This window comes from Callithrix jacchus, chromosome 3 (assembly GCF_049354715.1).
Source record: "Callithrix jacchus isolate 240 chromosome 3, calJac240_pri, whole genome shotgun sequence".
NCBI lineage: Eukaryota > Metazoa > Chordata > Mammalia > Primates > Cebidae > Callithrix > Callithrix jacchus.
Genome location: NC_133504.1, coordinates 69,232,760 through 69,246,057, shown reverse-complemented (window position 1 = coordinate 69,246,057; position 13,298 = coordinate 69,232,760). Strand labels below are relative to the sequence as shown.

The 13,298-nt window shown below is 37.6% G+C and overlaps 1 protein-coding gene across 10 annotated transcripts in view; it reads left to right on the top strand.

Annotated features, from left to right (window-relative positions):
• The window catches only part of LARP1B (La ribonucleoprotein 1B), a 197,198-nt gene that overhangs the window by 59,962 nt on the left and 123,938 nt on the right, over positions 1–13,298 (top strand). The window lies entirely within an intron of this gene.

Here is a 13,298-nt window from a genome sequence, read left to right as displayed (position 1 = left end):
AGGGATCTTTTTCAGTCATTAAGGTTATCAGAAAAGCCCCAATAGTTAAATATTTGTTTTCAGGACAAGGTATAATAAGGGAAAGTTATATAACATTATATGCCAAATAAGAAACTGATCTTGGTTGGAATTAAAGTTGTAGGAAGAAAAACTGGCCAACTAGTGGCTGAGTAGTGGGTCCTGCCTGTCAATGGGGTTTCATGTCATCAGCAAGAAGTGTATTGGCCTTCTTGGCCCCTCATTTCTTTTCTTCCTGGAATCTCCAGTACTGCTTAGCCTTCTGTAATTACTGCCTTCTTGGAGAACCCAACTAGAGCCTGAGCAGTTCCCTGCTTGTCCTACTGCTGTGGGAAGGGAAGCCTGTTTTTATAATGCTTCTCAGTTGGAAGTCTTTTCTAGTATAAGCATTGCTATTTTACTTGTAATACAACAGAGATACCAGTTAAATTTATTCTTCTCCCACTCTCTATCCCTTCACCCAGCTTTGTTTTTCACTGTAGGATATATCAATATCTATAATTCTGTATATTTTACTTACCTTTATTCTCTTGAAGAAAAACCATGGATGTAATACCATTGATGATAGGATTTTTTGGTCTATTTTGTTTATTACTTTTGTATCTCTAGTGCTAGAATAGTTTCTGGCACAAAGAAATGTTCAATTCATATTTGTTAAACTGGATAAATAAATTATGGAGTAAACATTAAGGAACCTAATCACTGTATATAATACTGATTCTGTGGGAAATGTTTTTAGTCTTCCAAGTAACAAATTTGTAAGCCGTCTTGAGAAACATGCCATTTGTAGGTGATTATTTCCTTAAAGTGTAGACAACAGTAATTAAAAGCCATGTACTGAGTTCTTGAGGCATGTGCTGATCTTATTCAGTAAATATTAATCAAAGGAAAGTAATGTTGGCTGTATATCTTTAACCTTTATAATTGTAGATATATCTTACTTTGACCTTATTCTTATGTACATTCTCATCATTTAACTCATTCTCTTTGGTTCTGATTCTGTGCCCTACATGTAGTTTCTCATTAGACTTGTACTTTTCCTGTGAGTCTGCTTAAAGGGAGAGAAATCAGTCATTTAACATATACCATTGAATGCTTACTATGTGCCAGACACTGCTAGAAACTGGGCACAGAGAGAGAAGATAAAAAGTAGGGTTTCTATATGCCTAAAACCTATAGATAATTGGGGGAACAGACATAAAAATAAACCCACAATAAGTATTTAATCACAAATTACAATAAATCTTTTTTTATTATTATTGCATTTTAGGTTTTGGGGTACATGTGAAGAACATGTAAGATAGTTGCATAGGTACACCCATGGCAGTATGGTTTGCTGCCTTCCTCCCCATCACCTATATCTGGCATTTCTCCCCATGTTATCCCTCCCCAACTCCCCAACCTCTGCTGTCCTTGCCCTATTTGCCCCCCACAGACCCCAGTGTGTGATGCTCCCCTCCCTGTGTCCATGTGTTCTCATTGTTCAATACCTGCCTATGAGTGAGAACATGCGGTATTTGATTTTCTGTTCTTGTATCAATTTGCTGAGAATGATGGTTTCCAGGTTCATCCATGTCCCTACAAAGGACATGAACTCATCGTTTTTGATTGCTGCATAGTATTCCATGGTGTATATGTGCCACATTTTCCTTGTCCAGTCTGTCATTGATGGGTATTTGGGTTGGTTCCAGGTCTTTGCTATTGTAAGTAGTGCTGCAATGAACATTCGTGTGCATGTGTCCTTATAGTAGAATGATTTATAATCCTTTGGATATATACCCAGTAATGGGATTGCTGGGTCAAATGGAATTTCTATTTCTAGGTCCTTGAGGAATTGCCACACTGTCTTTCACAATGGTTGAACTAATATACACTCCCACCAGCAGTATAAAAGTGTATTTCTCCACATCCTCCCCAGTATCTGTTGTCTCCAGATTTTTTAATGATCGCCATTCTAACTGGCTTGAGATGGTGTCTCAATGTAGTTTTGATTTGCATTTCTCTAATGACCAGCGATGGTGAGCATTTTTTCATATGTTTGTTGGCCTCATGTATGTCTTCTTTTGTAAAGTGTCTGTTCATATCCTTTGCCCACTTTTGAATGAGCTTACTTGTTTTTTTCTTGTAAATCTGTTTTAGTTCTTTGTAGATTCTGGATATTAGCCCCTCAGTCAGATGGGTAGATTGCAAAAATGTTTTCCCATTCTGTTGGTTGCCAATTCACTCTAATGACTGTTTCTTTTGCTGTGCAGAAGCTGTGGAGTTTGATTAGGTCCCATGTGTCTGTTTTGGCTTTGGTTGCCAATGCTTTTGGTGTTTTAGTCATGAAGTCCTTGCCTATGCCTATGTCCTGAATGGTTTTGCCTAGATTTTCTTCTAGGGTTTTTATGGTGTTAGGTTTTATGTTTAAGTCTTTAATCCACCTGGAGTTAATTTTAGTGTAAGGTGTCAGGAAGGGGTCCAGTTTCTGCTTTCTGCACATGGCTAGCCAGTTTTCCCAACACCATTTATTAAACAGGGAATCCTTTCCCCATTGCTTGCTTTTGTGAGGTTTGTCAAAGATCAGATGGTTGTAGATATGTGACATTGCCTCTGAGGCCTGTGTTCTGTTTCATTGGTCTATATCTCTGTTTTGGTACCAGTACCATGTTGTTTTGATTACTGTAGCCTTGTAGTATAGTTTGAAGTCTGATAGTGTGATGCCTCCAGCTTTGTTCTTTTTGCTTAGAATTGACTTGGCTATGTGGGCTCTCTTTTGGTTTTATACGAAGTTTAAGATGTTTTTTTCCAGTTCTGTGAGGAAGGTCATTGGTAGCTTGATGGGGATAGCATTGAATCTGTAAATTACTTTGCACAGTATGGCCATTTTTGCGATATTGATTCTTCCTAACCATCAGCATGGAATGTTTTTCCGTTTGTGTCCTCTCTTATTTCGTTGAGCAGTGGTTTGTAGTTCCCCTTGAAGAGGTCCTTAAATCCTTTGTTAGTTGTATTCCTAGGTATTTTGTTCTCTTTGTAGCAGTTGTGAATGGCAGTTCGTTCTTGATTTGGCTCTCTTTAAGTCTGTTCTTGGTGTATAGGAATGCTTGTGATTTTTGCACATTGATTTTGTATCCTGAGACTTTGCTGAAGTTGCTTATCAGCTTCAGGAGATTTTGGGCTGAGGCAATGGGGTCTTCTAAATATACAATCATGTCATCTGCAAATAGAGACAATTTGATTTCCTCCTTTTCTAATTGAATATCCTTTATTTCTTTTTATTGCCTGATTTTCTGGCTAGAACTTCTAATACTACATTTAATAGGAGTGGTGAGAAGGCATCCTTGTCTAGTGCCAGATTTCAAAGGGAATGCTTCTAGTTTTTGCCCATTCAGTATGATATTGGCTGTGGGTTATGATAAGTATTCTAAAAGAAAAAAAACAGAATGCTATTTCATTGAGTAGTTAGGGAAGGCCTCTGAGAAAGTCAGTAATAGTGAAATCTGAAGTGGAGGTAGGACATAACCAAGCAAAGAGTAGGGAAACCGTATTCCAAGAAGAGGAAACAGTAAATGTTAAGGATCTGAAGCAAGAAAGAATTTGGCATATTTGAGGAACTGGAAAAAAGGTCAGTTTGCCTATAGTATTATATGAAAAGTTAATTATAGCTGAATAGGCAGTAGTCCGATCATTTATGTGCCATGTTAAATAATGTGGAATTTATCTAAAGTTCAAATGCAGTATCTTAGTTTTGCAAAGGCAGTGTGACATGATCTAATTTTTATTTTTAATAGATCACTCTAGTTGCTTTGGCAGAGAATGGATTGTACAGGGACAGAGTGGGCAGAGTAAATCCAGTTAAGAGGCCGTCCATACAGAATATGAAGTGGTAGGCTAAGACAAACAGGTACAGGAAGTATAGAAGTGAGAAGACTATCTCATCTGAGCCTTGAGGGATGATTGTACAGGAGTTGTATAGGAAAGTGTGTTGTTGTGGAAGTCAAAAGCTGGCTCCAAGAGAAGAGAATAATCAGGTGTGTCTGCAACTTTATAGGTTGAATTAGATAAAAGTGAAAAGTATGTCATATTGATAGGGCAATTTAGTACTCATTTTGACTCTGCAAAAGAGTTTTGGTGGATTCAGGAAGCTATGGTAAACTGGACCGAAGAGGGAATAAAGGCTTTATTCTGTTTTGGGCATATCTTTACTGCTGAAGACTACTAAAATGACAGGCCTATAAGTAAGAAAATTTCTGCTTAAAATAAAGATATGCTGGGTAAATTATTATCAGGCTAAAACTATAGAGAAGTAAAGTACTGAAACTTAGTTTTACCCTGAAGTCCCTTGTAGAAGCTACTCAAAACAGGGATAAAAAACAAATTCAGGGATCAGCCAAAATTATGGATTTTCATAGGATTCATTTCCCATTTAATTGGTACCCAAAAGTGTACCAAGATCTCACAGATTACCACTGAAGAACTTAACTCATGTAATTAAATATGACCTGTTCCCCAAACATCCATGGAAATAAAAAAAAAAAAAGATGCCCAAAAGGAATATTCATTTTCAGTGAAAGAACTGAACTTGCTTCACACCTACTGCCCTAAGGGACTCTACAAAGAATATTTTTCTGGTTGTGCTGAGCAGAACAGGGAGGAAAAAATTGGGTTGGAAGTTGTATTCATGTAACCCAAGTTCATATTCTGGATGACTAAAGTAAGCACTAGTTGTCAATTTAATGTGATTGTGCCTAGCATATGAAAATGAGGATTTTTTTTCACCTTTATCCTAGACCTCAAAGTATTTATTCACATTATATTGCAAGGAAAGTTAGCAGCACATAAAATGAATAGCAAGAAAGTGATATCTTGCATGTGAAAATGAGCAAAAGTAACAGGCAGCAGAAACTTGCCTTAAAATAATTTTTTTTTTCTTTTGAGATGGAGTCTTGCTCTGTTGTGCAGTCTGGAGTGCAGTGGCACCATCTCAACTCACTGTAACCTCCACTTCTCAGGTTCAAGCAATTTTTTTGCCTCAGCCTTCCAAGTACCTGGGATTACAGGTGGGTGCCACTGCAGCTGGCTATTTTTATATTTTTGGTAGAGATGGGGTTTTACCATGTTGACCAGGCTACTCTTGAACTCCTGACCTCAAGTGATCTGCCCACCTCGGCTTCCCAAAGTGCTGAGATTACAGCCATGAGCCACCATACCTGGCCCCTTAAAATAATTTAGATAGTCAAATTATTAAAGTATGCAGTAGCTAGGTTTACTATGTTTAAGGAAATAAAACTATGTATAAAGAAGAAGAAATTCTAAAGAATAATCATAGAACTTTTGGAAGTAAAAACAATTATGATTAAAATTAAGAACTAAATCAATTTAAGGGATTAACCACAGATAAGACAGAATTAGAGCATTAGTCAACTGGAAGACTGCTAACAAGAATTCAGAAATTACCACAGAGTAGTGAAGAAATAATGATATATGAATATATAAAATATATTGAATATATGAAAAGAGGGTACAGAATGATTTTCTACACAGTCTGCTATTGCTTGGTAAGTTTCAAATCAAGTTTCGTAATTTAACATATAATGGATTTTATTATAAAGCTTTTTATTTTAATTTTTTTTAAAGATAAGCAAGAAATTTGGAATATAGAGTAATGGAGAAGGTCTAAAGTACACATTCAGTGAGAGTTCCAGAATAAAAGGGTAGAGAGAATGGGGCCGAATCATTATTATAAAAGGTAATTAGGACCTCTGTAGGACTAAGGAGAGGTGTCAGAGATTAGCCAGAAAGAAAACGACAGATTATTTTCAAGAAAGGAGAATCATTAGACAGCTGACAGTTAGCTTCCCAACAGTGACAGGCAACAGACAATGGAATGATAGCTTTAATTTGCCAAGGGAAAATAACTGTCAACTTATAATTGTATGCCTTGCAAAAATATCTTTCAGTAAGATGGGCAGAATATGAGAAATTAGCACCAGCAAAGCCTTATGATTTTACATATCAGAGCCACAGAAAGGACTGCAGAGAAAAATAAGTGATAAATACATGATTAAACCTAAATGAATATTAAATGTATAAAGCAATTATTATGTCTTACAGATTTACTGTAACATTAACACAAACTGGGAGAGAGAGCAGTAAATGAATTAGTATTTAAATGTAATTTTATATCTGGAAAAGGGGTATTGATTAAAGTTATTAAATTTTTCAAATTGCAGTTTGAAGGATACCCATTTAATTTGCAAGGTGATCTGAATTCATGTGGAAATTTCAGGAATACATAGTAGTCAAACATTCTTTTTTTTTGAGAGGGAGTTTCGCTCTTGTTACCCAGGCTCGAGTGCAATGGCGCCATCTCGGGTCACGCAACCTCCGCCTCCTGGGTTCAGGCAATTCTCCTGCCTCAGCCTCCTGAGTAGCTGGGATTACAGGCATGCGCCACCATGCCCAGCTAATTTTTTGTATTTTCAGTAGAGACGGGGTTTCACCATGTTGACCAGGATGGTCTCGATCTTTTGACCTCGTGATCCACCCACCTCGGCCTCCCAAAGTGCTGGGATTACAGGCTTGAGCCACTGTGCCCGGCCAGTAGTAAAAACATTCTTAAAAAATAACAAAATTATGGCTGGGCGCGATGGCTCACACTGGGAGGCTGAGGCAGGTGGATTACCTGAAGTCAGGAGTTTGAAACCAGCCTAACCAACATAGTGAAACGCTGTGTTTACTAAGAATACAAAATTAGTTGGGCATAGTGGTTCATGCCTATAATCCCAGCTACTTGGGAGGCTCAGGCAGGGGAATCACTTGAACCCAGCAGGTGGAGGTTGCGGTGAGCCAAGATCACATCATTGCACTCCATCCTGTGCAACAAGAGTGAAAGCTCCATCTCAAAACAAACAAAAAGCAAAATTGAAGGACTCATATTTTATGATTTCAAACTTACTACTAAGCCACAGTAATCAAGATAGTGGTACTAACATAAGGATGAACATGTGGGTCAATGGAATAAAATTGAAAGCCCAGAAATAAACATGTCTATTTTCAACTAACTTTTCAACAAATGTGCAAATGTGCCTACACCATTCAGTTTGGAAAGAATAGTTGTTTCAACAACTGGGACTCAGTCAACTCGATATATACATACAAAAGAAGGAAGTTGGGTCCTTCCTTATCTTATATCATGTATCAAAATTAACTTGAAATGAATTAAATTTGTAAGTTTAGGAGGGAAAAGTATAAAACTCTAGAAGAAAATATGTAAAATCTTCATGACCTTGGATTTGACCGTTTTTTTTCCATTTGACACTATATAGCACAAGGGACAAATGATAAAAAAAGGTAAATTGGAAATCATTGAAATTTTAAAAAATTTTGTTTTTTGCAATGGGATCTTGCTTTATTTCCCAGGCTGAGACAATGGCATGATCTTGGCTCACTGCAACCTTCACTTCCTGGGTTCAAGCAATTCTCCTGTATCAGCCTCCTGAGTAGCTGGGATTACAGGCGCCTGCCACCACACCTAGCTAATTCTTGTATTTTTAGTAGAGATGGGGTTTCTCCATGTTAGTCAGGCTGGTCTTGAACTCCTGACCTTGTGATCAACCTGTCTTGGCCTCCCAAAGTGCTGGAATTAACAGACGTCAGCCATGGTGCTCGGCCAAAATTGTAAAGTTTTGGATCTCAAAGGACACCATACAGAAAGTGAAAAGCCAGTACAGATGTTCCTCATATTACAATGGGGTTACATCCTTATAAACTCATCATAAATTGGAAATGCACTCTTAAACTCTAATGTATTTAGTACACCTAACCTACCACACATCATAGCTTAGCCTAGCCTACCTTAAACACATGCTCAGAGAACTTAATGTTAGCCTTAGTTGGGTAAAATCATTTAAACGCAATGTATATTTTGTAATAAAGTATTAATGTCTTGTATAATATATTGATTACTATACTGAAAGTGAAAAACAAAAGGCTCACTGCTGCTGCCCTGCATTACATGAAAGTATATCACATATTACTGACCTGGGAGAATTAAAAATTTGAAGTACAGTTTCTACTAAATGCCTGTTGCTTTCACAACATTTTAAAGGCCAAATCATTGAGTGAAACTATCACAAGCCAGTGGCTGTTACTACAATAAAACATAATACAATTTACATTAGTACCCAAATACATGAAATATTTATAAATCTGACAAAATATGTACAGGATCTAGGCCAGGCATTGTGGCTCACGCCTGTAATCCCAGCACTTTGGGAGGTCAAGGCAAGCAGATCACCTGAGGTTGGGAGTTCGAGACCAGCCTGGCCAATATGGAGAAACCTCCTCTCTACTAAACATACAAAATTAGCGGGCATGGTTGCATATGCCTGTAATCCCTTGGGAGGCTGAGGCAGGAGAATCGCTTGAACCCGGGAGATGGAGGTTGTGGTGAGCCGAGATCACGCCATTGTACTCCAGCCTGGGGAACAAGAGCGAAACTCCATCTCAAAAAAAAAAAAAAATGTACAGGATCTATATGAGGATTACTACAAAGCCCTGATGAAAGAAATGAAGGAATAAACTAAATCAAGAAATATTCCATGTTCGTATTATAGATGGGAAGACTCAGTAATGTCAGGTCTTCCCAACATAACCATATATTTTGTGCAATTTATGGTCATGTTAAATTGAAATGGATTTATTATACTCAATCAAAATCCCAGTAAATGATTTTGTGGATATCTCAAGAGGGAAAAAAATGCCTAAAAGACTCAGAATAGCTAACATAACATTGAAAATTGGAAGACTGACACTACCTGACTTTAAGACTTACTGTAAAGCTACAGTAATCAAGGTGGTATGGTATTACTGAAAAAACAGACAACTAGATCAATAGAACAGAATGGAAAGCACAGAAATAGACCTACAGAAATGCAGTCAACTGATGTTTGACAAAGGAGCAAAGGTAATACAATAGAGAAAAGAGTCTTTTCAACAAATGGTGCTAGAACAACTGAGCATTCATGTGAAAAAAAAAATGAATCTTTACCCTTCAGAAAAATTAACTCAAAGTGGACCTAGTCCGAAATGTAAAAGGCAAAACCTTAAAAGTCATAGAAGATAACCTAAGAGAAAATCTAGATTACCTGGGGCTTAGCATGAGTTTTTAGATATAACACCAAAACAATCTATGAAAGAAACAATAAGCTGGGATTCCTCAAAATTAAAAACTTATGCCCAGTGAAAGATGCTGTCAAGAGAATGAGGAAGGCCAGGTGCAGTGGCTCGTGCCTATAGTCTCAATACTTTGGGAGGCTGAAGTGGGAGGATTGCCTGAGGCCAGGAGTTTGAGACCAGCCTGGGCAACATAGTGAGACTATCTCTACAAAAAAAGACAAACAAACAAAAAAGAAGCGAAAGACTGCAAGAAAATATTTGTAAATGACAAATCTGATAAAATATACAAAGAATTATTAAAACTAAGAAAACACGGTCACACATGGTGGCTCATGCCTGTAATCCCAGCACTTTAGGAGGCCAAGGTGGGCAAATCGCCTGAGGTCAGGAGTTCTAGACCAGCCTGGTCAATGTGGCGAAACCCCATCTCTACTAAAAATATAAAAATAGGCTGGGTATGGTGGTGGGCACCTGTAATTCCAGCTACTTGGGAGGCTGAGTCAGGAGAATCGCTTGAACATGGGAGGTGAAGGTTGCAGTGAGCTGAGATTGTGCCATTGCACTCCAGCCTGGGCAACGAGCGAAACTCAGAATCAAAAATAAAACGCAACCATAAGAATACACAACCCAATTTAAAAATGGTTGACTAAAAAATGATCAGTAGATCAGCTTTTTGAAGAAAAAAAAGAAAAACTGTTGAAAGACCTGAGCTGACACTTCACCAAAGATAAACAGCATATAGGCATGTGAACAGATGCTTAACAATAAATATCATCAGGGGGTTGCAAGTAAAAAGGACAATGAGATACTGCTATGTGCTTATTAGGAGGGCCAAAATCCAAAACAGTAACACCAAATGCTTGCAAGGATGTGGAGCATTAGGAAATCTCATTCATTGCTGGTGACGGTGCATAACGGGACAGCCTCTTTGGAAGGCAGTTTGCTAATTTCATACAAAACTGAACTAAACATACTCTTACCAAAGGATCTAGCAAATTTACTCAAATGAGTTGAAATGTGTAGCCACACGATAAACTGTACATGGATGTTTCTAGCAGCTTTATCCATAAATTGCCAAAATTTGGAAAAAACCAAGGTATCTTTCAGTAGGTAGATGGATAAGCAAGCTATGATACATTCAGATAATGGACTTAATAAGAGCTAAAAAATGAATGAGCTATCAAGCTGTGAAAAGACATGGATTCATACAAAGACTTAGTTTATATTGGGTGAAAAAAGCCTATTTGAAAAGACTGCATCCTGTATGATTCCAGCTATGTAGCATTCTGGAAAGGGCAAAACTATAGTGACAGTAAAAAGATCAGTGATTGCCAAGGGTAGAAGGGGAAGAGATGAATAGGCAGAGCATAGAGGGTTTTTTTTCCCTGCCCCCCTCAATTATAGATAGACCAGGAGAGCACAGAGGTTTTTTAGGGCAGTGAGACTATTTTCTATGATGTTCTAATGATGAATACATGTCATTGTACACTTGTCAAAACCCATAGAAAATGTATAGCACTATTTTGATAATACTGTCAGTGTTTTCATCTATTGTAACTAATATATCACCCTAGTGCTGGATGATAGTCGGGAGGCTGTATGTGTATGGTTGGAGGGAATCTATGATATTCTCTGTACTTTCTGCTTGGTTTTGCTGTGAACCTAAAGCTTCTAAAAATATCTTAAAAAAGATAATAGAAAAATTTGCAAATCAAAGGAGGGAGGGGTAAAGAGCTTTCTTCTAAATATTTTTCTTAAAAAAAGTTTTTAGCAGTCTGTGTTGAAAAATATTTGTAACATACAAAGAGCTCTTATAAATCAATAAGACAAATAACCTAATTTTAAAATGGGCAAACAGTTCAAGACCAGACTAGGCAACTTAGTCAGACTCTGTCTCTAAAAAAATAAAGATACAAACTAGGCAGGTGTGTTGGTGTGTGCCTGCAGTCCCAGCTATTCCAGAGGCTGAGGTGAGAGGATTGTGTGAGCCCAGGTGTTCAAGGTTACAGTGAGCTGGATCCTGCCACTGTACTCCAGCCTGAGCAATCAAGCAAGACCCTGTCCCTAAAACATAATTAATTAAAATGGACAAAGAATTTGAATAGACCTTTCTTCAAAGAAGATATATACATGGGGCCAATAGGCACTTGAAAAGTTGCTCAACATCATTAGCCGCCAGGGGAATTGAAATAAAAATCATGATTATACCATCTTATACCCAACAGGATAACTGTAATAAAGAAGACAGATATACTGAAAAGTGTTGATGAGGATAGGGAGTAATTGAAACTCTAATACAGTACTGGTGGGAATGTAAAATGGTGCATCTGATTTGGAATACTGTCTGGCAGTTTTCAAAAGGCTAAACATAGGGTTACCATATGACCCAGCAATTCCACTTTTATGTATGTAATCCAAGGAAACGAAGACATTGGTCCACACAAATGTTCTTGTACATGAATGTTCATTTCAGCATTTCAAAAAACGGACAGAATTCAGATTTTTGTTAACTGATGTTTGGATGAATGTGGTATATCTATACAATGGAGTATTTGGCAATCAAAAGAAATGAAGTACTTCAATTTTTGTTTTAATTTTTTTTTTTTTTTTTTGAGACAGAGTCTCACTCTGTCGTTCAGGCTGTAGTACAGTGGCGCAGTCTGGGTTCACTGTAACCTCTGCCTTTCGGGTTCAAGTGATTCTCCTGCCCCAGCTTCCCAAGTAGCTGGGATTACAGGCATGCCACACCATGCCTGGCTAATTTTTGCATTTTTAGTAGAGACTGAGTTTAACCATATTGGCCAGGCTCATCTCAAACTCCTGATCTCAAGTGTTCTGCCTGCCTCGGCCTCCAAAAGTGCTGAGATTACAGGGGTGAGCACTGTGCCCGGCCAATTTTTAAATTTTTGTATTTTGTCTTAAGATCTTTTTTCTCTAACCTGCTTCAGAGAAAGCGAAGTAAAGAACTAATACATAATATGAAAGCATTAGGAGGACAGTTTGTGGAAAGAGCCATCACATAAGACTACATATTGTAGAGCAGTGGTTCCCAACAATTTTCATACCAGGGACCAGTTTCATGGAAGACAATTTTTCCATGAACTTGGGGACATGGTTTTGGAATAATTTAAGCACATTACATTTATCGTGCAATTTATTTCTGTTATTACATTATAATATATAATGAAATAATTGTACAACTTACCATAGTGTAGAATCAGCAGGAGCCCTAAGCTTGTTTTTGTGCAACAAAATGGTCCCATATGGGGGTGATGGGAGACAATGGCAGATCATCAAGCATTAGATTCTCATGAGGATTATACAACCTAGATTCCTTGCATTCACAGTTTACAGTAAGGGTTCATGCTTCTATGAGAATCTAATGCTGCCACGGATCTGCCAGATGGCGGAGTTCAGGTATTAATGACAGCAATAGGGACTACCTGTAGATACAGATGAAGCTCAGCTCACTTGCCTGCCCACCACTCACCTTGGTTCCTAACAGACAACAGACCAGTACTGGTGAGTGGCTAGGAGGAAATGTGGAGTGACTGTTAATGGTTATTAGGTTTCTTTTGGAGGTGATAAAAATGTTCTATAATTGATTGTGGTAATGGTTGTCAAATTCTGAATATATGAAAAGCAATTGAGTTGTATATTTGAGTGAATTTTATGTGAATTACACATTAATAAAGCTGTTATAAAAAAAACAAATAAACGGAAAGTCATCTTATGTTCATGGATGACTTAATATTGTTAACATGTCAGTACTACCCAAAGTAATCTACAGCTTCAGTGCAATTCCTGTGAAAATCTCAATGGCATTTTTTGAAAAGTTAGAAAAATCCACCCAAAAAATTCACATGGCATCTCAAGGAAACTTGAATAGCCAAAACATTCTTGAAAAAGAAGAAATTTGAAACTTCACACTTCCCGGTCATTAACCTAATCAAAACATTGTGGTACTGTCATAAAGACAGACATACAGACCAACTGATACAGGCAGTCCAGAAATGAACTCTTGACATATATGGTTAAATGATTTTTTTTTTCTTTTTTAAGATGGAATTTCGATCTTGTTGCCCAGGCTGGAGTGCAGTGGTACGATCTTGGCTCAC